Here is a 24,371-nt window from a genome sequence, read left to right as displayed (position 1 = left end):
GGCGCCCTACTCACTGAGCCACAGGCGCCACCCGAGAATCTCTTAAGCCCAAGAGTTTGAGGTTGCTGTTAGCTGTGACACCACAGCACTCTACCCAGGGTAACATAGTGAGACTCTGTGTCAAAATAATAATAATAATAATAACAATATTGTAAGCATCTTTCTTTATCATTTAATATTGTTAAGAATTTTATATTGTGTAGAATATGGCTGTACGTACCAAATGCAGCTAATCAATCCTTTAGCTGATAACTAACCTGTCGATTACCAGAATGAACAATCCAATGATAGCTCAATCCAATGATTGGATTGTTCATTCTGGTAATTGACAGGTTAGTTGTCTTTATTTATTTATTTATTTATTTTTTAACAATTTACAAGTTTTATTATTCTTTTTTTTTGTGGGTATTTTTTTGTGTGTGTGTGGTTTTTGGCCGAGGTTGGGTTTGAACCCACCCCCTCCAGCATATGGGACTGGAGCCCTATCCCTTTGAGCCACAGGCACCGCCCTTTATTTTTGTTTTTGAGAGGGCAGTTTGCTATTATAAATAATAAACATAATTTTAACTCAATTTCTGAATATACCCTTGTAATTATATTTCTGATTATTTCCTTAATTTTCTGGAAATAAAATGGCTGGGTCAAAAGATTAACAAATATTAGGTCATTAAATACGAAATGTCCGATTTTGAATCAAAGTCTAGTTTATTATATCTCAAACAAGAAGCCGTACAATTAGTCGAAATATGCACCTGAACTATCTACACAGTTTTGCCATCTTAGCTTGTGTATGCCAGCAGCAAGGAAGAGTGAGTGGTGATAAAATCACAGAGGGCATTTTCCACAGCTTGTTGAGAATTGAAAGTTTTTCCTTGCAAGAAATTGTCTAAAGCCTGGAAGAAACATTAGTCAGTTGGAGCAAGGTCTGGTGAATACGGTGGATGACAGCGAGTTTCCAAGTCCAGCTTCTGTACTTTGAGCAGCATTGTTGAGACACACGATTGAGCCATTGTCTTGCAAGAGGACTAGCCTATCTCTATTCACCAATCTTAGCCGCTTAATCACAGCATCCTCATTATGTCATCCAGCTAGTTGCCATAGATATCTGCTGTAATCGATTAACCAGGTTTCATGAAGCTGTAATTAGATAATGCCAGCACTGGACCACCACACAGACACCAGTAACATTTTTGATGAATATTCAGTTTTGGACTGTGTTTCAGCACTTCATCTTTATCCAACCAGTGTGTTGAACTCTTGCGATTGTCAACAAGAATTCACTTTTTATCATGCTTAACAATACACTATAGAAATGGTTTGTCTTTATGTCGTGACGGCAAAGAAAGACAAGCTTCTAGGTTTGTTTTCTGATGCTCGTTTAATTCACACGGAACCCATCTATCCAGCTTTTTTACCTTGCTGATTTGTTTCAAATGGTCCAATATTGTTGGAATAGTAATGTCAAACCTTGCTGCTAATTCACAAGTAGGTTGAGATGGATTTGCTTCCACTACAGCTTTTAGCTCATCATTATCCACCTTGGTCTCAGGTTGCCCACATGGCTCATTTTCAAGGTTAAAATCATCAGAATGGAACTTCTTTTTTTGAGGGAAGAAGGGAAACATCCCCCCAAATTATTTAATAGAATTATTCTTCAAGACACCTCTCAGGATGTAAACAGAGCTTGGTGTAAAGAAGATAATTTTGATGGCTAAACATTTGTATGACGGAGTAAGGCAATTTCTTGACCCCTACCCACCTCCTAATAGATTTTCCCCCAAATCTGGGGACAATGGAGGAGGCATATTTCTCCCTTTCCAAATGGGGACAATGTGCCTCCTCCTAAAAGTGATTTTAAAACACTGGTTTCCAAAAGCAGCAGCCTCCCTGTCGGTCATCTTGGCACAAGCAGTTTCAGCTGTGCACTTTGGAACCTGTCAGTTCTTGAGTCTGATGTCTGAAAAGCATTTCCATTCACTTTCATTTCAGAGTGTTAGTGGTGTCCGGCAGCCCTGTGGTTCCAAGTCCTACCCTTCGATAACCGTGACTGGTCTCAGTTTAATGGCTTTCTTGCTGATCCCAGCATCATGGCAGGTATTCACCACATCTGTCACGTTCTTATAGGACTCAGGAGCTTCTTTTTTTTTTTTTTTTGTAGAGACAGAGTCTCACTTTATGGCCCTCGGTAGAGTGCCGTGGCCTCACACAGCTCACAGCAACCTCCAACTCCTGGGCTTAAGCGATTCTCTTGCCTCAGCCTCCCAAGTAGCTGGGACTACAGGCGCCCACCACAACACCCAGCTATTTTTTGGTTGCAGTTTGGCGGGGGCCGGGTTTGAACCCTCCACCCTCGGTATATGGGGCCGGTGCCTTACCGACTGAGCCATAGGCACCGCCCAGGAGCTTCTTCCATAACCAGTTTGGGTGAGGCAACACGGATTGAGATCCCCATATCTGCCAATTTGTCTAAGACATCCTGGAAATCTAAATTACGTCAAGATTTTGCTAGGGACAATGCGCGGCCCGCTCTGTGACAGGTTGTTCCAAAGGTCTCAGTCATGCCCTGCTCAGTGCCTGTAAGAACGTAACTACAGGTCCCCATGGTGCCACCAATGAGTACTGGTTGTCCAGTGAGTTGGTAATCTACAGCAATGAGGGGATGGTGAGGAGGGAAGGCGCAGGTGGACCCCTTCCGGTGCACTAACAGCGTCTGCTCCTTCCCGTCCACCACATGCTGCTCCACTTTGGCAATGTTGTGAGAAACATCATAGATCACGTGCAGGTCCAAGTCATCAGGGGTTGTATTGAAGACCTTGGCAAAAGCCTGACGGGTTAAGAAGGTCATGGAAGAGTGGTTGACCCAGGCATAGTTCCCAGCCACCTGCCATTCCCTTTAGGTAGTCCTGACCCTCTGGGGAAGCGATTCGCGCACAAGCCAACTGCCGGTCGTTGACTACAATCTTGTCTCTCTTCATGGCCTTTTCCATAGCTACCAGCGCATCTGTGGCTACTTGGTGGCCCAAGCCTCTGCTTCCACTGTGGATCATCACACACACCTGTCCCTTATGATCGATGCCCATTTTCTTAGCCGCGTACTCATTGAAAATCTCATCCATAACCTGGATTTCTGCATAGTGATTGCCTGCTCCCAGGGTCCCCAACTGAGGAAGGCCTCTTCTTTTAGCCCTTGCAGAGGCCTTGGTGGGGTCAGCTTGCAGCATCCTTCCGTACTCCTCACAGTGCTCCTTGTCTTCCGCCCAGGCATAGCCTTCTCTCAGGGACCAGTCCACACCCATCTCCAAGGCCTCCTCCAAGTCTTTGGCGTTCATTGGGATGACACCTTTCGATCCCACCCCAACGGGAATGTGGTCAAACATAGCTTGGGCAAGTTGCTCCTTCACAGGCTGGACATCACTTTCATCTAAATTGGTTCTCAGCAAGTGGACACCACAGTTGATATCAAATCCAACCCCACCGGGGGATACCACTGCTTCAGGGTCATTCATATCAAAGGCTGCCTTATGCCCAATGGCAAACCCATAGCCTGAATGGACATCAGGAAGCCCAATTGATCAATGAACAATCCCAGGCAGGGCTGCCACATTGCCAATATGTTTCATGGCTGTCAAGAAGCCACCAACACCACCACCGTGACAGGCATTCCTTAATTCTTCAAACATTAATTTCTCCAGAGCATCATTCACATAGAAAACTCCTTCAACCTGCATGTTGGGCACGAAGCTTTCTTGATCCTCCAGCAATTTTTATTGATCTTTTCCAAGAACTGCAGCTCGTCATTATAGTTGCGACTCATGGTGGCGACAACGATGGCAAAAACTTCGAAAAGCAGCTGCTGCGCCGTCCAGCTTCCCAGAGCCAGAATGGAACTTCTTAAACCAATGATGGGTAATATGTTCATTAGTCACATCCTTCTCAAACACTTCATTGATACCTCAAGCTGTCCTGCATTGGTTCCACTGATGGAACTCACATTTGAAAATAATATGAATTTTGGGCAGTGCCTGTGGCTCAGTGAGTAGGGCACTGGCCCCATATGCCGAGGGTGGTGGGTTCAAACCCAGCCCCAGCCAAACTGCAACAGAAAAATAGCCGGGTGTTGTGGTGAGCACCTGTAGTCCCAGCTGCTTGGGAGGCTGAGGCAAGAGAATCGCGTAAGCCCAAGAGTTAGAGGTTGCTGTGAGCCGTGTGACACCACGGCACTCTACCAGAGGGCAGTACAGTGAGACTCCGTCTCTACAAAAAAAAAAAAGAAAGAAAATAATATGAATTTTTGTCTTATTCATGATTTCACAAAATTTGCTCTAAAAAAGACTTTGAAAGGCTCGGTGCCGGTAGCTCAGTGGCTAGGGTGCCAGCCACATACACCAGAGCTGAGCTGGCGGGTTCAAACCCCCAGTCCGGGCCTGCCAAACAATAATGACAACTACAACCAAAAAATAGCCGGGTGTTGTGGCAGGTGCCTGTAGTCCCAGCTACTTGGAAGGCTGAGGCAAGAGAAATCACTTAAGCCCGAGAGTTCGATGTTGCTGTGAGCTGTGATGCCATAGCACTCTAACGAGGGCTACATAGTGAGACTCTGTCTCAAAAAAATAAAAATAAATAAATAAAAAGACTTTGAAAGATAATCACAAGCCCAAATGTGCACTTGAAAGAGTGGGGATATACCTTCACAATAAAAATAAACAAGAAGTGTCCAAGGGAAATGTTAGAGATACCAACTTTCAAACTTAGTACTTAAGGAAATCAGACATTTCACACTTAATAACCTAATATCAATCTTTTTTACATAAAATGATACACTTGCCTTTGGTTCCATTGTTTTTGTTTTGTTTTTGCAGTTTTTGGCTGGGGCTGGGTTTGAACCTGCCACCCCCCCCATATGGGGCCAGTGCCCTACTCCTTTGAGCCACAGGTGCTGCCCTTTAATTCCATTTCTGCTATACTAAGTAACCAAGTTATTCACTTATTCAACATCCATTCACGAACAGACACAAAAGGCCTGTGTCAGGCATGAAGCAAGATGTGGTCCCTGTCTGTACAGAGCTCATAATGGAATGACAGAGATAGGCAGAGCGACAGGCAATGACAAGGTGTGACAGCCATGGTAGGCAACTTTTGACAAGTTTCCCAGTGATCCCCTCCTCCTGGTACTCATGCCCTTGTGTAATTCTCTACCCATGAGTATGGGCTGGACCTACTTAGTTGCTTCTAATCAATAGAATATGACAAAAATGATAGGATGTCACTTCTGTAATTAGGTTACAGAAGACTGTGACTTTCATCCTGCTAGCTCTCTCTCCTTGTGAAAGGGGTTTGGTGGTGTATCCAGAGATAAGACAGGGACAGGTTCAGGTCAACTTTAATGAAAAGAGACAGAGACTTTCCTGGGCATCTGCACTGAGAGTGGTTGGAGGCTTGTTTTTTTACCTTGGACATAGGGGAGAAAGGTTCCACAGCTTGCTGGAAGGTTCTGGTGGCTAGGGTCTTTCCAGCGGAACTCTTGGGGTGGGGCCAGAGTTTTGTTCTAGGAAGAGAAGCAAAGGAGCAGGGAGAGGGTTTATTTATTTATTTAACTTTTTTTTTTGAGACAGAGTCTCGCTATGTCGGCTCCCGTAGAGTGTCGTGGCATCACAGCTCACAGCAACCTCAAACTCTTGGGCTTAAGCGATTCTCTTGCCTCAGCCTTGCAAGTAGCTGGGACTACAGGCACCCACCACAATGCCGGGCTATTTTTTTGTTGTAGTTGTCATTGTTGTTTAGCAGGACCAGGTTGGGATTGAACCTACAAGCCCCAGTGTATGTGGCTGGTGCCCTAACCACTGAGCTATGGGCACCGAGCTGGGAGAAGGGTTTAGGTCCCCAACATCTTGTCCTCTCCTTGGCCTTCTCTTATGAAGCCAGTTGCCATGCTTGCTTGATGGAAAGATTCACATGGCAAGGAACCCAGGCAGACCTCCAGCCAGCAGCTCTTGAGGAATTGAGGCCTTAGTCCAACAGCCTGTGAGGAACTGAATCCTGCCAAAAATCATGTGCGCATGGGAGCAGATCTTTTTCCAAGGACTCAGCTAAGCCATGCCAAAATGCCTAAAGCATAAAAACTGATATAATGAATGAGTGTAGTTTTAAGCCACTATTATTTTGGAGAAATTTGTTATACAGCGATAGATAGCTAATACACAAGTAGAGTGGTACAAATAAGCACAGTGTACGACAGGTGCGTGTACGAAGGTGAGGCAGGAAACCATTGTGGTGGAGAGGCGCCACATCTGCTAAGATTTCTCAGAGGAAGGCAAGCTTGCATTGCAGTTTGCAGGCTCAGAAGGCATTCGTTATGGGAGAGAATAAGAAAGAAGGGATTCCAGGCAGGGTTACAGAACTATCAAGCTCTGAGAGCATTTCCTGAACCTGTTACCAGCTACTTGCCCACGGTTGGTTGGAGGGAATCTTACTGTGAAGTCAACAGAGCTTACGCTGCAGGGCTTCTCACCTGTAAAAACTCATTTGGAAGCTCAGGAAAGGTTCTAGCAGTTTTGTGTTTATAATTCTGCATGCCTTTTCTTTTTTTGTGTAGAGACAGAGTCTCACTTTACCGCCCTTGGTAGAGTGCCACGGCGTCACACAGCTCACAGCAACCTCCAGCTCTTGGGCTTACATGATTCTCTTGCCTCGGCCTCCCGAGTAGCTGGGACTACAGGCGCCCGCCACAACGCCCAGCTATTTTTTTGTTGCAGTTTGGCCGGGGCTGGATTTGAACCCACCACCCTCGGTATATGGGGCCGGCGCCCCACTTACTGAGCCACAGGTGCCACCCAATGCCTTTTCTTTTTTATCACTCTCAGTAGAGTGCAGTGGCATCACAGCTCACAGCAACCTCCAACTCCTGGGCTTAGGAGATTCTCTTGCCTCAGCCTCCCCAATATCTGGGACTACAGGCGCCCGCCACAATGCCCAACTATTTTTTGTTGCAGTTTGGCCAGGGCTGGGTTTGAACCCGCCACCCTTGGTAAATGGGGCTGGCGCCCTACCCACTGAGCCACAGGCGCCACCCATAGCCTTCACTGTCTTAACCTAAATGATCTAGGTTCCATAGTTTTCCTATTCTCTATCTCTTAAATTGTCCTCGCTGGTGTTTTTGAAGTCTTGCAGTTTTTCCTTAAGCAGTGATGCCCAGAAGGGATGTGTTTTTTTAAACAGCAAGTCTAGCCCCTGACCCAATGGCACCTGAGCAGGGCCACTTTGGGGCAGGCTGAGTCTCTGGGAATAGCCTCTCTGCTTAGCATCTCCTTGCCTCCCACCCTCAACTTGAGAAGAGCAAAAGTTCAGAGAAATAAAGGAGGGGCTGATTGGAGAGAAAGCAGAAGAGGCAACAGGAGAGGGGAGCCTTACTGCTATTTCCTTAAGGTGGGACTTCTCTTTCAGGATGCAGTTGGCAGAATTTCCAGCTGTCCATGGATGTAAGAGGAAAGGAAACTGACATGATTCTTGCTTACTCTGTGCCAGGCACATGGGCTTCCCAACCTCTGTATGTGAGTCATTATGAAAGTTTTGAGATACCCAAAAATCAAGAAATGTAAGATCTATGCAGATGGAAACAAATAAAGCCCTCCCAGCAATGCTGATAAACTTGCATGGTGAATCAGAAAGGATGTCATAGCTGTGTTTCTTGGAAGTGAAATAATGGACCAAAACGCACCCTGTGTCAAAACTTTCATAGTGACCACGTGTCATGGAATCCTCACTACATTCTTATAAGTTAAAAGTGAGACTCTCCATTTTATAGCTGAGAAGACTGAGATTCACAGACAGTGAATGCCAGGTCATGCCCAGCCTCACCCTGAGCCCCCCCATCCTTTATAAGTTCTCCTAGGGGCCTGCTACCTACATTCAAATTCTAGATGAAAATCGGGCATTGCAGCAAAAATCCACCTGGAAATAAGTTTAATAAATGAAAAAGTCATGGAGGCCAAATTCTTCGTTCTGGGAGATCTGTGTAATTGAAGAAGACTCATCAGCGATTCACTTCTAGAGAGAGAAAAGTACTCAAGGCAAGAGATCTAGGCCCCAAATGAGAAGATTGGTGTTCAAGCCGGACAGACTATAGAGTGGGGATAATAATGAGAATAACTGTTGTTTATTGAGTGCTTATAGATTCCCAGCATTGTGTTACATGTGTTCTGTGTGTGGTGTGTGTGTATATATACATATTTTATTACACACTGTATATATACACTATCCACATACATATGTTCTATAGGTTAGTACATTTTATCTCCATAACAACCCTGCTAAAAAGGTAGGGTTATTATTCCTATTTTTAGGTTGAGCCTGGAGATGAAGAATCTTACATACACAGGCAGTAATGAAGCAGAGACTAGAACCCAGCTCTGTCTGGCTTCAAAGCCTTTGCTTAATTTAACCACTAGTCTTTATTAAAAGAGAATGGGAGTATGAGAAATGCAGACCTAGCTCTCCCCTGGAGGTGGAGGTGACTCATGTGACCCTTGGGAGCCAGCAGCTGAGTGCTTTGACAGACATCTGCAGCCCAAACTCCTGGGTCCAGAGTTGGGATGCAGAATCTGTCAATATCCATTGGCCTCTCTCCGATTGGTTCAAGAATGTGAGGGGAGGGGCTTGGGCCTAGGATGCTGATGTGAGGCACACCAGGAAGCTGGTGTTGGCAGGCTCTTTTGCCTTCCTGCTGCTCCTGCTCTAGCACTGGAGTCATCCACCTGTGTTTGGATCCTGCCAATCCTGCTTTGGGGTTTCAACTTAATGATTTAACAACCTTGAGCCCCACTTTTGTGAAGTGGAGATAATCAGAGTATATAGCCAAATAATAGATAATAATTGTACCATAGAATTCAGGGAGCTGATGCATGTTAAGGATTAATACAGTGCCTTCCACGATGGATGCTGGGTGAATGGCAGCCATAATATTATTGTGAGATTCCTACTCCAGGGAGCCAGAATAAGAAGAGTTTTTACTTTCTGCTCACTTTCCCTCCCATTACCTTTAAAAATTTTTTTTTAATTTTTATTTATTTATTTGTATTGTTTGGGATTCATTGAGGTACAAAGAATGAGATTGCATTGATTGCATTTGTCAGGTAAAGTCCCTCTTATAATTGTGTCCATCACCTTCTTCGGTAGCAAAGTGGGACAGTATTCCAGGGATGGAGTAAATTTAACATCTTTCTCATCTTTCATTTGTTCAAACTCTGGATGATTTTGATTGGTTTTCTGGTTCACAGCTCATTTCACAGTTGGAATTTGTCTCTTGTCTAGAAGATATTAAACTGTCACATAAAAGCTATAGATCTTTCATACTAGGAATTTTCACTGTGCCATTTTTCTATGCCTTGTATGGACAAAACATTGGATCAGCCATGGTTCAATGATTAAAACCATCAGTGAACAATTCAGGTCTTAATAACAACAGCAAAAAAATTTATGGGAAATATATGAGATAGTTCACTGAAGGAAAGTGGAACATTGAGCCTTAAACACACACACACATATACACACATGTACCCCTTGGTCGGGGGCAGGGCAAGACAGACAAATAGAAACCTCCAGCCATCATCCCTCCTCACAAATACCAAATTCAACAACTACCCACACAAGGACGCACCTGTAGAAGAACCAAAAATCATCTGAAGAGGGCAGAAAAGACAATCCTGCATGACCTATGCCACCCCTCCCCCATCGCCCAGCAGGGGGGCCAGCACACAGAGTAGAGAGAGAATCTGTGTGCCCCTGGGACAGAGACTGAAGTGATTGCAGGATTTTGCATTGGAACTCAGGACTGCCCTGGCAAGGAGACTACTGCAGAATTCTGCCAGTGTCCATGGAGGGAACATTTACACCAGCCTGGCCAGAGGGAAATCCTCAGCCTGAAGCTTGAGTTCTGGCTAGCCCCACCACCCGTTGATAAAAAGCAGGGGCCTGGACTAAATTTGTAAGGCAGTTGGGCCACAAAGGCTGTAGTTCTTGCAGCTGTGCTGGCCTGTAGTCAGTGGATTTGAGGGGCCTGTGACACAGTGAGACGCCAGCAGAGGTGGCCAAGCTAGAGTCTGTGGGACCCCTCCTATAATTCCACGCAGTGCAGCTCAGAGACCCTTTTTTCACTTGGGGGAAAGGAAAAGGAAAGAGTTCGGAGGACTTTATTTTGAACTTGAATACCTGCTCATAGTAAAATAAAGTACCAAGCAGACCACTGAAACAAGAGTCCAAGTCTGTAATTCCTGGCATTTCTGGACCCTTCCTGTGCCAGAAGGAAACATGCTTCCCTAAAGGTAAGGACCCTGTCCTGATAGGATTCACCACCTTCTGTGATTGCATTGAATCTGTAAATCACTTTGGATAATACAGACGTTTTAACAATGTTGATTCTGCCAATCCATGAGCATGATATGTTTTTTCATTTGTTTACATTCTCTGCAATTTCCTTCCTCAGTGTTATTCTCCCTGCAGAAGTCTTTCACCGCCTTGGTTAAATACATTCCTAGGTATTTTATTTTCTTCGTTGCTATTCTGAAAGGTATTGAGTCTTTGATTTGATTCTTAGCTTGACTGTTGATGGCATATAGGAATGCTACAAATTTATGTACATTGACTTTGTAACCTGAGACTTTGCTGAATTTATTTATCAATTCCAGGAGTCTCTTGGAAGAATCTTTGAGGTTTTCTAGATACAAGATCATATCATCAGCAAAGAGTGATATTTGGCCTCTTCTTTTCCCATTTTAATATACTTAATTTCTTTCTCTTGCCTTTTGGGCTGTAAGGCGGCAAGGCCCCCACAGACTGGGGAGATGGTCAAGGAATGACCCCCAACTGCTTCTCCTCCTTGAACAACAAACAGCATTCCTTTAGGACAACATGCTTTTCTCCTCTGCCAGAATTCATGTAGCTTTTACTCTGGAAAGTTGATCTTTAACCCATGTGCTAGATTCGCAACTTTGTGAAGATAAGTGACCTTGTGTAGAATAAGGGGCGGCGCCTGTGGCTCAGTCGGTAAGGCGCCGGCCCCATATGCCGAGGGTGGTGGGTTCAAACCCGGCCCTGGCCAAACTGCAACCAAAAAATAGCCGGGCGTTGTGGCGGGCGCCTGTAGTCCCAGCTACTCGGGAGGCTGAGGCAAGAGAATCGCTTAAGCCCAGGAGTTGGAGGTTGCTGTGAGCTGTGTGAGGCCACGGCACTCTACCGAGGGCCATAAAGTGAGACTCTGTCTCTACAAAAAAAAAATAAAGCTGTTTCCACAATTCAGTGCTGGCTGCAGGTGTGTCTGTGCTAGACCTCCCGATCCTATCCTTGTCTCTTGTGTGCTTTATTTCCTCATTCCCCTCCATTCCCACTCAGGTTTTCCTTTTTCACGCTGTTTCAAGAATTGCCCTATTGCTCCGTCTAGGACTTATAGCACTATCGTGAATATAAGTGGTGTCAGTGGGCAATTTTGTCTGGTTCCATTTCTAAGTGGGAATGCTCTCACTTTTTCCCCATTCAGTATGATATTGGCTATGGTTTGTCATATTTGGCTTTTATAATTTGGAGGTATTATAATTTTGTTAAGAGTTGTTTTCATAAAAGGGTGCTGACCTTTTTTTTTTTTTTTTTTGAGACAGAGTCTCAAACTGTTGCCCTGGATAGAGTGCCATGGCATTACAGCTCACAGCAACCTCACACTCTGGGGCTTAAGCAGTTCTCTTGCCTCAGCATCCCAAGTAGCTGGGACTACAGGCACCTGCCACAATGCCCAGCTATTTTTTTGTGTGTGCAGTTGTCATTGTTGTTTAGCTGGTCCAGGCCGGTTTCGAACCCCCGCCCTGGGTGTATGTGTACTGAGCTATGGGCGCTGCCCAAGGGTGCTGATTTTTGTTAAATGCTTTTTCTGCATCTAATGAGAGGATCATATGGTCTTTATTTTTGCTTCTATTTATGTGGTGAATCACATTTATAGATTTGCATATGCAGAACCATGCTTTCATCTCCAGGATGAAGCCCACTTGGCTGTGGTAGATTATTTTATTGATGTGCAGCTGAATATTGTTTGCTAGGATTTTTTTTTTTTTTTTTTTTGCAGTTTTCGGCCAGGGGCCGGGTTTAAACCTGCCACATCCAGTATATGGGGCCAGCACCCTACTCCTTTGAGCCATAGGTTCTGCCCATGTTTACTAGGATTTTACTGAGAATTTCTGCATCTATATTTATAAGGGATATAGGTCTATAGTTTTCTTCGTATTCATATGGTGATATTGGCTTCATTGAACAAGTTAGGGAGGAGTCCTTCCTTTTCAATGTTATGAAAGAATTTCTGCAGTACAGCTACCGGTTCTTCTTTGTACATCTGTTAAAATTTAGCTGTGAAACTATCTGGTCTAGAACTTTGGAAGATTTTTTTTTTTTTATTGTTGTTTCAATTTCATTACATGATACTGGTTTGTTTAGAAATTCTATTTCTGGGCGGCGCCTGTGGCTCAGTCGGTAGGGCGCCAGCCCCATATACTGAGGGTGATGGGTTCAAACCCGGCCCCGGCTGAACTGCAACCAAAAATAGCCGGGCGTTGTGGCGGGCGCCTGTAGTCCCAGCTACTCCAGAGGCTGAGGCAGGAGAATCGCTTGGGCCCAGGAGTTGGAGGTTGCTGTGAGCTGTATGATGCTATGGCACTCTACCAAGGGCCATAAAGTGAAACTCTGTCTCTACAAAAAAAAAAAAAAAAAAAAGAAATTCTATTTCTTCTTATTGAGTCTAGGAAGGTTATGTGTTTCCAGGAATTTGTTCATTGTCTTGATGTTTTTGAGTTTATGATCATAGAGATTTTTTATAGTATTCAGAGATGATATTTTGTATTTCTATGGTGTCAGTTGTAATATCTCCTTTTTCATTTCTGACTGACTGAATTAATTAATTTCTGATTAATCTAGTGAGAGACATGTCAACTTTGTTTATCTTTTTAAAAACCAACTTTTTGTTTTGTTAATCTTCCATATAATTCTTTGGAATTTAGTTCTGCTCTAACCTTACTTATTTCTTTTCTTCTCCTAGGTTTGGGATTGCTTTGCTCTTACTTTTCCAATTCCTTGAGATGATTCATTAGTTTGTTAATTTGTGATCTTTCTGTCTTTTTTTTTATTATTAAATCATAGCTGTGTACATTAATGCAATCATGGGGTACCATGTGTTGGTTTTATATACAATTTGAAATATTTTCATCACACTGGTTAACATAGCCTTTCTGGCTTTTTCTTAGTTACTGTGTTAAAACATTTACATTCTACATTTAGTAAGTTTCACATGTACCCTTGTAAGATGCACCATAGGTGTGGTCCCACCAATTACCCTCCCTCCACTCATCCTCCCCCCTCCCCTCCCTTCCCTTTCCCCATATTCTTAGCCTATAATTGGGTTATAGCTTTCATATGAAAGTTTCATACTGGGGCTGAGTACATTGGATACTTTTTCTTCCATTCTTGAGATACTTTGCTAACAAGAATATGTTCCAATTCCATCCATGTAAACATTTAGGATGTAAAGTCTCCATCTTTCTTTAAGGCTGCATAATATTCCATGGTGTACATGTACCACAATTTATTAATCCACTCGTGGGTTGATGGGCACTTGGGCTTCTTCCATGATTTAGCAATTATGAATTGGGCTGCAATAAACATTCTGGTGCTTTTTTTTAACTTTCTGTCTTTTGGATATAGGCATTTAAGGCTATGAATTTTCTGCTTTTGCAGCATTGCACCAATTTTGGTAAGGTGTGTCCTCTTTTTCATTTGGTTCCATCTTTTTTTTTTTTAGAGAGAGAGTTTTACTTTGTCACCCTCGGTAGAGTGCTGTGATGCCACAGCTCACAGCAACCTCCAGCTATTGGGCTTAGGCAATTCTCTTGCCTCAGCCTCCTGAATAGCTGGGACTACAGGTGCCTATCACAATGCCCAGCTATTTTTTGTTGCAGTTTGGCCGAGGCCAGGTTTGAACCTGCCATCCTTGGTATATGGGGCCAGCGCCCTATTCACTGAGTCACAGGTGCCACCCATTTAGTTCCATCTTAATCACCTCCTTCACCCAATAATCATTCAGCAGCTGACTGATTTCCATGACTTTGTGTAGAATTCAGTGTTTCTGTTGGAACTAATTGCTAATTTTATTCCACTGTGGTCTCAGAAGATAAATGGTATGATTTGAGCCCCACAGCAGGGGACACCTGAATAGCAGGGGAACCAAGAATGGGAATGGGAGGTCAAAGTGGGTCAGCTCTCAGTAGGTTGAAGCCAGGGGCAGAGACCAGGTATCCCAGATGGCTTCAATCAGAAAGGATGATCCAGTATCAGCGAAGTGAGGGGCTGTGGGTCTAGTGTTGTCTATGAGAACAGTTTACAATTATATGGAGCCTCAAGGCTGCGCCAAAACAGCTGTTACTGTTTATCTGTGCATAAGATACTGTCTCAAGTGTGTTAATTAAAATAGAAAGGCATCCTAGTAGAAGAGTGTTGGACATAGCATGGGCATGACATGTGTGGGCATCAGGCATCCAGAAATGATTGAGGGAGGGCCCCTGCAGATAGTATCACAATATAATATACATTCTGGTGTATCTAGGTTAGCAGTTCACAAATGTTTTCATCTCAGGATCCTTTTCCACTCTTAAAAATTATTGATGACTAGGGCGGCGCCTGTGGCTCAGTGAGCAGGGCACGGGCCCCATATACCGAGGGTGGTGGGTTCAAATCCAGCCCCGGCCAAACTGCAACAAAAAAAATAGCCGGGTGTTGTGGCGGGCGCCTGTAGTCCCAGCTACTCGGGAGGCTGAGGCAGGAGAATCGCCTAAGCCCAGGAGTTGGAGGTTGCTGTGAGCTGTGTGATGTCACGGCACTCTACCGAGGGCAATAAAGTGAAACTCTGTCTCTACAAAAAAAAAAAAAAAAAAAAGATTATTGATGACTAAAGAGCTGTTGTTTATATGGGTCATAGCTATTTATATTTTCTCTTTTAGAAATTAAAGCTGAGGCTCGGCGCCCATAGCACAGTGGTTATGGCACCAGCCATATACACCAAGGCTGCTGGGTTTGAAACCTGCCTGGGCCAGCTAAACAACAAAGACAACTGCAATAAAAAATAGCCAGGCATTGTGTCAGGCACCTATAGTCCCAGCTACTTGGGAGGCTGAGGCAAGGGAATTGCTTAAGTCCAAGGGTTTGAGGTTGTTGTGAGCTGTGACGCCACAGCACTCTACTGAGGGCAACATAGTGAGACTCTGTCCCAAAAAAAAGAAAAGAAAAAGAAATTAAAGCTGAAGAATTTTTTTTTTTTTGAGACAGAGCCTCAAGCTGTTGCCCTGGGTAGAGTGCCGTGGTGTCACAGCTCACAGAACCTCCAACTCCTGGGCTCAAGCAATTCTCCTGCCTCCGCCTCCCAAGTAGCTGGGACCACAGGTGCCTACCACAATGCCAGCTATTTTTTGGTTGCAGCTGTCCTTGTTGTTTGGTGGGCCAGGGCTGGATTTGAACCCTCCAGCTCAGGTGTATGTATGTGGCTGGCACCTTAGCCGCTTGAGCCACAGGCTCCAAACCAAAGCTGAGGAATTTTTAAAGTACAAGAACACTCTTGTACATATTGCATTAGTTATCAGTAATGACATTATCATAAAGTATCTGAAAAATACCACCACACTTTTGAAAGAATAAGAGTGAAAAAGGCAAATAATGAGTATTACTTTTAAAGTGGGTTTGACTTTGCTTCCTCCCTGCTAGTGTCTTAGAGATCCCCAGGTCCCTAGACCATCCTTTGACAGCTCTAGATTACATGTCGCTCTTTATATTTGTATAGTACCGTATAGTCTTCAAAGCTTCTTGATCAGGAAAAGTATTTTTCACCCCATTTTATAACTGAAAAGCACATTTCTGTGGAGCAGGGAAGAGGTGTCACTGAGATGGTCCCCTGGGACCCATCACTGCAACTACTGCATTGGGATTGCTGCTTCCCAAGCTTCCCATGATTTCTAGGACTTGCTCTCTGCTACAACACTTGGCATTCTGCTCTTGCCTTTCTCTCTGCCCGGGTGCTGATCATGTCCTCTCCGTCCCTGGCAAGCTATGGAATTATCTACTAAGAAGGCAGAGATAGCAACCTTGGTCAGGTTTCAGCCCAGGAAAACAGAAACAGAAAAATTGTGTTAAGCAGAAAGCAATTAATTTTAGAAGATTGGATGCTTACAAAATCATTGGAAAGACTGGAGGAGTGAAATCAAGAGGCCAACTTTGGAATTGCTTTTTTTTTTTTTTTTTTTGTGGTTTTTGGCCGGGCCTAGGTTTGAACCCGCCACCTCTGGCATATGGGACCGGTGCCCTACTCCTTGAGCCACAGGCACCACCCTGGAATTGCTGATTTTAAGAGCATCACTTCTACAACTAAGATTCAGGGACCAAAAAGTTAGGAATGAGTAAGTACTGCCTTTATAGCTGCTATTGCTGCAACTGTCTTTCAAAACTCATGAAGGGAGACTAGAAAACTGAAGTTTTCCTGCAGGAAAACCCTGTATCTCCAACAATGGTCATCCTGGCCAATAGAAGTAGTCAAAGTGTAGGGAAATGGCCTCTTCCTCGTTTCTACCTTGCAAATCTTACCCAAGTGAATCTAGTGGACAATACCGAGTTCTCATCCAGAATCCTGACTGAAAGGAAGCCTGAGAAATGCCACTTTTAACCTTCTACGTCTGCAGTAAAAGAAGGCTTACTAGAGTAAAATGGGAAAGAATGCTGAGCCCCATCTCAATACATTCAAAACATAACATTCTGTTGATAGATTGATTAGAATGTGAGCTCTACGAGGCAGGGGTTTTGTCTAATTTGTTTTTTTTTTTGAGACAGAGTCTCACTTTGTCACCCTTGGTAGAGTACTATGGTGTCATAGCTCACAGCAACCTCAAACCCTTGGGTGATCTTGCTTCAGCCTTTCGAGTACCTGGGACTACAGTTGCCTGCCACAGCACCCAGCTATATATATTTTTTTTTTTGTAGAGACAGAGTCTCACTTTATCACCCTCAATAGAGTGCTGTGGCGTCACACGGCTCACAGCAACCTTCAATTCCTGGGCTTAGGCGATTCTCTTGCCTCAGCCTCCCGAGTAGCTGGGACTACAGGCGCCCGCCACAACACCCGGCTACTTTTTGGTTGCAGTTCAGCCGGGGCCGGGTTTGAACCCGTCACCCTTGGAATATGGGGCCAGCGCCCTACCCACTGAGCCATAGGTGCCGCCCAGTACCCACCTATTTTTTTTTTTTTTTTTTTGGTAGAGACAGAGTCTCACTGTACCGCCCTCGGGTAGAGTGCCGTGGCATCACACAGCTCACAGCAACCTCTAACTCCTGGGCTTCCGCCATTCTCTTGCCTCAGCCTCCCGAGTAGCTGGGACTACAGGCGCCCACCACAACGCCCGGCTATTTTTTTGTTGTTGTTGCAGTTTGGCCGGGGCTGGGTTTGAACCCGCACCCTCGGCATATGGGGCCAGCGCCCTACTCGCTGAGCCACAGGCTCCGCCCAGCACCCAGCTATTTTTAGAGACAGGATCTTAGTTTTGCTCAGGCTGGTCTTGAATTCGTGAGCTTAAGGGATCTCCCTGTCTCCGCTAGGAGAGTGCTAGGATTAAACGTGTGAGCCCTGTGTCTGGCCTTGATTGGGTTTTTTAGTGTGCATTCAGAGCCTAGAATTTTACAAAGTAGTTGCTAAATAAATAGGTAGAACACATCAAAATGAATGTGCCCTTGAGATCTCTTTTTGTGACCATCAGACAGATTATAATAGTGGTAATAGACTAAGTTACTCTGATAATAATCCTGGGGAGGGGGAGTCAGATATAGAGTGTAAAGAAAATACTCTGTAGTAAATTAAAGATGTTCACAAATGCTTTGACATTCCTCCCATTACAAGGTGAGGCTTGTGTTGCCTTCCTTGAATCTCGGTGAGTTCCATGACTACTTTGACTGATAGACTAAGAGGGAAAGTGATGCTGTGCCAGTTTCCAGGCCAGCTATAAAAGAACAGCAGCTTCTACAACCTGTTGCTATGGAGCCCCGAGGTGCCACTTAAGTTCAACTACCCTAATAGACCACATGGAAAGGCTCTGAGGCTACATAGAGAGAGTCAGCTAAGTCAAGCCTTTCAATGCCAGGCACATGTGTAAGGCTGTGCTGGATCCTCCAGACTGGCATAGCTGCAAGCTGTAATACAACTAACTCACGTTGATGCCTTATGGAACAGAGAAATCACCCAGCTGAGCCCTGCCCAATTCCTGACTCAAAATGTGTGAGGCATGATATAGTTTTTTTTTTTTAATAGAGTGTGTGATAGTTTTATTTTATTTTATTTTATTTTATTTTTGAGACAGAGTCTCCCTTTAGTCACCCTTGGTGGAGTGCTGTAGCGTCACAGCTCACAGCAACCTCCAACTCTTGGGCTTAAGTGATTCTCTTGCCTCAGCCTCCCAAGTAGCTGGGACTACAGGCGCCCACCACAATGCCCAGCTTTTTTTTTTTTTGTTGCAGTTGTCACTGCTGTTTTAGCTGGCTGGGGCTGGGTTCGAACCCGCCACCCTCAGTGAGGCTGGCGCCCTACTGACTGAGCCATAGGCACTGACCTATTTTATTTTATTTTTGTTTCAAACTAGTAGGAGGGTATAAACTTTTAGGTTACATTGTTCCCACTTCCAAGGTAAAGCTCAAGTTGTAGTTGAGCCCTTCACCCAGGGGCCGTGCTAAACACTCTCACATTGAGATCTAGGGGAGATCCCGCCAATTGCCCTCTCCCTCCCATCTTTCCCCTCTCTGGTCCCTCCTCTCCCCTCCCCCTTGCTAAGCTATATTTGTGTTTTATTGTTTGCATGGGCATGTAATTGTTTATATATTGGTTTCATATTAGTATTGAATTCATTGGATTTTTTTCCCCCCATTCTTGAGATACTTTACTAAGAAGAATGGGTTTCAACTCCATCCAGGTAAACATAGAAGATGTAAAACTCCATCTATTTTTATGGCGGAATAGTACTTCTTGGTATATATATGCCACAGTTTGTTAATCCAATCATGGGTTCATGGGCATTTGGGTTGCTTCCATGACTTGGCAATTATGAATTGAGCTGCAATAAACATTCTGGTGCAAATGTCTTTAAGGTAAAATGATTTTTGTTCTTCTGGGTAGATACCTAGTAATGGAATTGCGGGATAAAATGGAAGGTTGACTTTTAGTCTTTAAGGATTCTCCGTACTTCTTTCCATAAAGGTTGCATTAGTTTGCAATCCCACCAGCAGTGTTCCCACTAGAAGTGTTCCCTTCTTTCCACATCCACACCAGCATCTGCAGATTTGGGACTTTGTGATGTGGGCTAATCTTACTGGAGTTAGGTGATATCTCAGAGTGGTTTTGATTTGTATTTCTCTGATGATTAAAGATGATGAACATATTTTCAGATACTTGGGGGCCATTTATCTGTCATCTTCAGATAAGTTTCTGTCTGGGGGCCATTTGTCTGTCATCTTCAGATAAGTTTCTGTTCGAGTCCCTTGCACACTTATAAATGGGGTTGTTTTTTCTTGTTGATTAATTTGAGTTCTCTGTAGATTCTAGTTATTAGGCCTTTGTCAGATTCATAACATGCAAAACTCTTCTCCCATTCTGAAGGCTATCTGATTGCTTTGGTTGTGGTACTCTTAGCTATGCGGATACTTTTTAGTTTGATCAAATCTCATTTATTTATTTTTTGATGTTGCTGCAATTGCTGGGGGGGGGGGGTCTTTCTCATAAAATCTTTTCCCAGGCCAATTTAGTAGTTGTTTTTTTTTTTTTTTTTTTTGGCCGGGGCTGGGTTTGAACCCACAATCTTCGGCATACGGGACCGGCGCTCTACCCCTTTGAGCCATAGGCGCCGCCCAGTAGTTGTTGTTTTAAGCCATTCAGTTTTGGGATAGTTGGTTGTGTAGCAATAGATAACCAAAGTATATTCCAGTGGGTTTTTTTTTGTTTTGTTTTGTTTTTTGTGAGACACTACATCGTTTTTGGTAGAGTACTGTGGCATCACAGCTCACAGCAACCTCAAATTCTTGGGCTTTAAGCAATTCTCTTGCCTCCGCCTCCCAGGTAGTTGGGACTACAGGCGCCCGTCACAACTCCTGGCTATTTTTGGTTGCAGTTGTCATTGTTGTTTAGCTGGCCTGAGCTGGGTTTGAACCCACCACCCTTGGTGTACGTGGCTGGCACCGTAACCACTGTGCTTCGGGTGCTGAGCCTCCACTGTGGTCTTAGTAAATATGGAGTTGACTGGTATGATGGAGAAAATATTGCATGTCTATGTCATGTAGATTCTCATGGCTACAGTTTTAATTAATGATTATAATTTTATAGAATGCATTTCCATAAGGTGTTTACAGACTTTTTTTTTTTTTTTTTTTTTTTTTGTAGAGACAGAGTTTCACTTTATTGCCCTGGGTAGAGTGCTGTGGCGTCACACAGCTCACAGCAACCTCCAACTTCTGGGCTTAGGCGATTCTCCTGCCTCAGCCTCCCAAGTAGCTGGGACTACAGGCGCCCGCCACAACGCCCGGCTATTTTTTGGTTGCAGTTTGGCCGGGGCTGGGTTTGAACCTGCCACCCTCGGCATATGGGGCCAGCGCCCTGCTCACTGAGCCACAGGCGCCGCCCTGTTTACAGACTTTTAAAAATTAATTAATTAATTAATATTTTGAAACAGAGTCTCATTTTTTTGCCCTCAGTAGAGTGCCATGGCATCATAACTCACAGCAACCTCAAACTCTTGGGCTCGAGAGGCACATTTTAGATGCATTCTCTGTAAAACAAGCAAGAGATCTTGGATGTTGCCAAATGGCACATTGGGAAGAGATATAAACAACAGTAGTGCCTATATGAAAACGATGCCTGGGGATAAACTGTAGATAATATACTCAGGAAACTGAAAATGCTTTGCTCTAAAGATAGCAATGGTTATTGCATATCTTTTTCTTTTTTGAGACAGAGTCTCACTGTCACCCTTGATAGAGTGTTGTGGCATCACAGCTCACAGCAACCTCCAACTCTTGAGCTTAAGTGATTCTCTTGCCTCAGCCTCCCAAGTAGTTGGGACTACAGGTGCCCAACACAATGCCCAGCTATTTTTTTGTTGTAGTTGTCATTGTTGTTTAGCAGGTCCGGGCTGGGTTTGAACTTGCAAGCCCTGATGTGTGTGGCCAGCACCCAACCATGGCTTGGGCAGCTCCTGTGGCTCAGTCAGTAAGGCGCCGGCCCCATATACCGAGGGTGGCGGGTTCAAACCCGGCCCCGGCCAAACTGCAACCAAAAAATAGCCGGACGTTGTGGCGGGCGCCTGTAGTCCCAGCTACTCGGGAGGCTGAGGCAAGAGAATCGCTTAAGCCCAGGAGTTGGAGGTTGCTGTAAGCTGTGTGAGGCCACGGCACCCTACTGAGGGCCATAAAGTGAGACTCTGTCTCTACAAAAAAAAAAAAAAAATAGAGTGCCATGGCATCATAACTCACAGCAACCTCAAACTCTTGGACTCAAGCCCTCCTCTTGCCTCAGCTTTCTGAGGAGCTGGGACTACAGTGCCCACCACAATACCTGGCTATTTTTTTTTAGGGACAGGGTCTGCTCCTGCTCTTGCTCAGGCTGGTCTGGAACTCCTGAGCTCAAGCAATCCACCTGCCTCAGCCTCCCAGAGTGCTAGGATTACAAGCATGAGCCACCATGCTTGGCTTAAAAATTTTATTTAATTGTAATAAAATATATATTATAAGATTTGACATCGTCACCATTTTTAAGAGTGCACTTTAGTAGTGTTAAGCATATTTACATTGTTGTGAAACAGATCTTCCGAACCTTTCTAGCTTTTGGAATTGAAACTCTATACTCACTGAAGAACTCCCGTTTGCCCCCTCCCCCCAGCCCCTTGTAACCATTATTCTTCTTTCTATATCTATGAATTTGACTAATTTAGATTTTTTTTTGCAGTTTTTGGCCAGGGCCAGGTTTGAATCTGCCACCTCTGGTATATGGGGCTGGCGCCCTACTCCTTTGAGCCACAGGCGCCACCCTAGATCTTACATAAGTGGAATCATATAGTATTTGTTCTTTCATGAATGGCTTATTTTACAGTTCATCCATGTTGTAGCATATGTCAGAATATCCTTCCTTTTTAAGGCTGTATGCCTATACACACATTTTTGTATAGGCACTTCCTTTTTAAGGCTGTATGCCTATACACACACATTGGTTGCATGCCTATACCACATTTTCTTTGTCCATTTATTCATCAGTGGACATTTGGGTTGCTTTTATCTCTTCACTATTGTGACTAGTGCTGCTATGAAAAGGGTGTGCAAATATCTCTTTGAGAACTTACTTTCGATTTTTGTGGATGTATACCTAGAAGGAGATTACTGAATCATATGCTAGTTCTATTTTTTTTTTTTCATTGAGACAGAGTCTGAGTTTGTCACACTTGTTAGAGTGCTATGATGTCATAGCTCACAGCAACCTCAAACTCTTGGGCTTAAGCAATTCTCTTGTCTCCCAAGTAGCTGGGACTACAGGCGCCCTCCACAACACCCGGCTATTTTTTGTTTGTTCATTTAACAGGCCTGGGATAGGTTTGAACCCACCAGCCCTGGACCAGGTGCTGGAGCCCTAACCACTGAGTACAGGTGCCCAGCCTGCTAGTTCTATTTTTATTTTTGTTTTGTTTGAGACTGAAGCTGTTGCCCTGGGTAGAGTGCTGTGGCATTACAGCTCACAGCAACCTCCAACTCCTGGGCTCAAGCAATTCTCTTGCCTCTGCCTCCCAAGTAGCTGGGACTACAGGTGCCCGCCACATCGCCTGGCTATTTTTTTTTGTCGCAGCCATCATTGTTGTTTGGCGAGCCTGGGCTGGATTTGAACCTGCCAGCTCAGGTGTATGTGGCTGGCACCTTAGCTGCTTGAGCCACAGGCGCCGAGCCATATTTTTAATATATTTTTTTTTGAGACAGAGTCTCACTCTGTCACCCTGGGTAGAGTGCCATGCGATCATGATTGCTCATAGCAACCTCAAACTCTTGGGCTTGAGCAATTCTCTTGCCTCAGCCTCCCTAGTAACTGGGACCACAGGCACCCACCACTACGCCTGGCTAGTTTTTCTATTTTTAGTAGAGACAGGGATCTCACTCTTGCTCAAGCTGGTCTTGATGAGTTCAGGCACTCCACCCTCCTCAACCTCCCAGAGTGGAATTACAGGTGTGAGCCACTGTGCCTGACCTATTTTTAATATTTTGGAGGAACTACCTTAGAAGGTATACCATTTTATAATCCCACTAAATAAAGATTGCTTTTAGAGGCTCAACTGTCATGTATGTAATAAGAAATTGCCTTAAGTACAATAAAGAACATCAACAGAAATAAAATCCAGGTGCTGTACTTCAGGCACACTGCACCTGGCCCATCAGGTACTTATTAGGCCTTTTTAGTGTAGTTAATTTTGTGCTCTGATTTACATTTTGGCTTTTGTTTAGAAAGATTTGGCTAAAATATTGATGAACTATATTGATACATTTTCTTTAGTGTTGAATTTTGTTGTTGTTGTTTTACAAATGGGGTCTTGCTCTGTCACCCAGGCTGGAGGGCAGTGGAGCAATCATAGCTCAATGCCACCTCAAACTTCTGGCTCAAGTGATCTTCCTGCCTCAGACTCAAACGTACCTGGGACTACAGGGGTGAGCCACTGCACCTGGCTCTTTTGTATTAAATTTGATTGAAATATTTTAAATTGGCAGTGCCTGTAGCTCAGTGGGTAGAGCACTGGCCACATAAACCAAGGGTGGCGCGTTCGAATCTGACCTGAGCCAGCTAAAAATACACCAATGACAACAACAAAAAAGCAGCCAGGCATTGTAGCAAGTGCTTATAGTCCCGCTACTTGGGAGGCTGAGGCAAGAGAATCGCTTAAGCCCAAGAATTTGAGGTTGCTGTGAGCTGTGATGCTACAGCACTCTACCAAGGGTGACATAGTGAGACTCTGTCTCAAAAAAAAAAAAAAAAAGAAATATTTTAAATCTACAGAAAATAGAAAACAATGTAACTAATACCCGAATACTTACAACTCAGCTTGAACAAATCTAATCGTGTTTTTGCCATAAACTTGTCCCATAAAGTAGTGCAGTAGAGTAAGAATAAACTCCCAACAAACATTTGCACTCCTTGATGACCATGGTAGCAAACAAAAATGCATAAAATCAGAGAAGAGAAACTTTAAGTAAACGAATTCATATTTGGGTACCTGTTGCTCTTCCTATTATATGAGAGGAAGATGGCC

At 44.2% G+C, this 24,371-nt stretch overlaps 1 pseudogene; it reads right to left on the bottom strand.

The window, feature by feature from the left end:
• Positions 1-1,655: 1,655 nt before the first annotated feature.
• LOC128574851 (RNA-splicing ligase RtcB homolog) lies at positions 1,656-3,817 on the bottom strand (annotated as a pseudogene).
• Positions 3,818-24,371: the final 20,554 nt, after the last annotated feature.

The sequence above is a fragment of the Nycticebus coucang genome, chromosome 22 (genome assembly GCF_027406575.1).
Source record: "Nycticebus coucang isolate mNycCou1 chromosome 22, mNycCou1.pri, whole genome shotgun sequence".
NCBI lineage: Eukaryota > Metazoa > Chordata > Mammalia > Primates > Lorisidae > Nycticebus > Nycticebus coucang.
Note: the sequence above shows the minus strand (reverse complement) of the source record. Positions and strands in the feature narration are given on the sequence as shown.